Source organism: Ambystoma mexicanum (assembly GCF_040938575.1).
Source record: "Ambystoma mexicanum isolate Mex_15411 chromosome 12 unlocalized genomic scaffold, UKY_AmexF1_1 Mex_chr12_unloc.1, whole genome shotgun sequence".
Taxonomy (NCBI): Eukaryota; Metazoa; Chordata; class Amphibia; order Caudata; family Ambystomatidae; genus Ambystoma; species Ambystoma mexicanum.
Window position 1 is genome coordinate 6,690,104 of NW_027182322.1, and position 839 is coordinate 6,690,942.

The window sequence follows — 839 nt, forward strand, 5'->3', positions numbered from 1 at the left end:
AGGACGCATGAACATGAATGCCTGAGTTTTATGGTGGTGGCCTTCGGGTGATTTGGCACGTGCAATTGGTGAAGAGCACTTCTCCTGCGCAAAAAAATAAATGTACTATTAGCACCCCAGAGGGAGCCTCTGCACTTCTTATAGGGAGAAAACTCTGCAATGGAAGGGGACAGGGTCAATAACAGCTGTAAACTCTCACAAGACCATCACTGCTCTCACACTTTCCTGCTCTCAGGCTGGCGGGCCATTATCGGCCCTGGCTGCCGCACCATTGCCAGGTTTGTGTAACTATATTATTTCGAATTGGCTCCACTTTGATGACTTTCATTTGGATTCTGACTTGATTATTGAGATCTTAAATAAGTGACTGGGGATCAGGTGTCCACTTATTCTCATGGATAACATCACAACCAACCTTTAATTCAAACATGAGTCATGACATCACAGATGGAGTACAGCTTATGATAGAGGTGGAACGTCACATTGTAGCAGCCCAAGTAGCTCGCCGTGATAGTATAGTGGTTAGTACTCTGCGTTGTGGCCGCAGCAACCTCGGTTCGAATCCGAGTCACGGCATTGCGGTGAGGCAATGTCACGGCAGTTGGGCAGATATTTTAGAATTTCCATTAATACATTGGCAATCTCTGTGGAGGACTGAAACAATTCGATATGTCCTGTTACTGTTATGAACCTTTTGTTTCTTTAATGCTCTTTGCACACTTTTTCATCGGGTGACTGTAATGTATTTCAACCAAATCTAATTAAGAGCGCATTATCTGGTGACATTTGCAGTACATGAAACATTATAACACTGCCATTTACGTCAATAACCACTAGCT

At 43.9% G+C, this 839-nt stretch overlaps 1 non-coding gene across 1 annotated transcript; it reads left to right on the forward strand.

Moving 5' to 3' along the window:
* The first annotated feature begins 504 nt into the window (after positions 1 to 504).
* On the forward strand, positions 505 to 576 carry TRNAH-GUG (transfer RNA histidin (anticodon GUG)). The gene has a single exon. It is a non-coding gene; the product is annotated as a tRNA-His (tRNA).
* Positions 577 to 839: the final 263 nt, after the last annotated feature.